This window comes from Passer montanus, unplaced genomic scaffold (assembly GCF_014805655.1).
Source record: "Passer montanus isolate IOZ18808 unplaced genomic scaffold, ASM1480565v1 scaffold239, whole genome shotgun sequence".
In the NCBI taxonomy this organism is placed as follows: Eukaryota; Metazoa; Chordata; class Aves; order Passeriformes; family Passeridae; genus Passer; species Passer montanus.
This window is the reverse complement of record NW_024367026.1, coordinates 95,584-96,362: the sequence shown is the minus strand read 5'-3', so window position 1 is coordinate 96,362 and position 779 is coordinate 95,584. Positions and strand designations below refer to the sequence as shown.

Here is a 779-nt window from a genome sequence, read left to right as displayed (position 1 = left end):
GGGTGCGGGGTACAGGGGGTGCGGGGTACAGGGGGTGCACGGTGAAGGTCAGGGGTGCAGGGTGCACGGGGGATGCGGGGTGTGGGTTCATGGTGCATGATAAGGGGTGCACAGCTTGGGGTGCAGCGTGTGGAGAGGTGTGGGGCACAGAGGGCACGGTGGGAGGCGTGGGGAGCCCAGAGGGGTGCAGCTGTGGGGCACGGTGTCCATGCTCTGAGGTGCAGCTGTGGGGCACAGTGTCCAAGCTGTGGGGTCCATAGTGTGGGTACAGGGCGCAGAGTGTGGGGCACAGTGTCCCAGCTGTGGGGTGCAGCTGTGAGGTGCAGTGTCCATGGCATGGGGTACAGGGTGCAGGGCACAGGGTGCAGGGTGATGGGTGCACAGTGTCCATGGCATGGGGTACAGGGTGCAGGGCACAGGCTGGTGGGTGCACAGTGTGCTGCAGGGCCCCCAGCACCCCGTGCTCACTGTGGGGGGCCCTTTGCACACACGGGGTGCCCAGTGCGTGTTTTGGGGCGCACTGTGCACCTTGTGAGGTGCACGGAGGGGGTGTGCAGTGTGGGGTACCAGGGCTGCAGGGTGCGTTTTGCGGGGTGCGGGGCCAGCAGGGCTGGGGGGTGCAGGGTGCTGGGCACAAGGTGTGGGGTGCAGGTCAGGCTGCAGGGGCACAGGGCAGGGTTCGGGGGGCAGGGTGCACACTGTGGGGTACCGGTGCAGGATGTGGGGGTGCTGGCCGCAGGGGGAGGCTGGCCGGGGGGCCGGGGGGTGCTGGGGTGCGG

General features: G+C 68.8%; 1 protein-coding gene across 1 annotated transcript in view; it reads right to left on the bottom strand.

Moving 5' to 3' along the window:
- The window catches only part of DNMT3A (DNA methyltransferase 3 alpha), a 31,742-nt gene that overhangs the window by 30,691 nt on the left and 272 nt on the right, over positions 1 to 779 (bottom strand). The gene's annotated exons all lie outside the window — the stretch shown is intronic.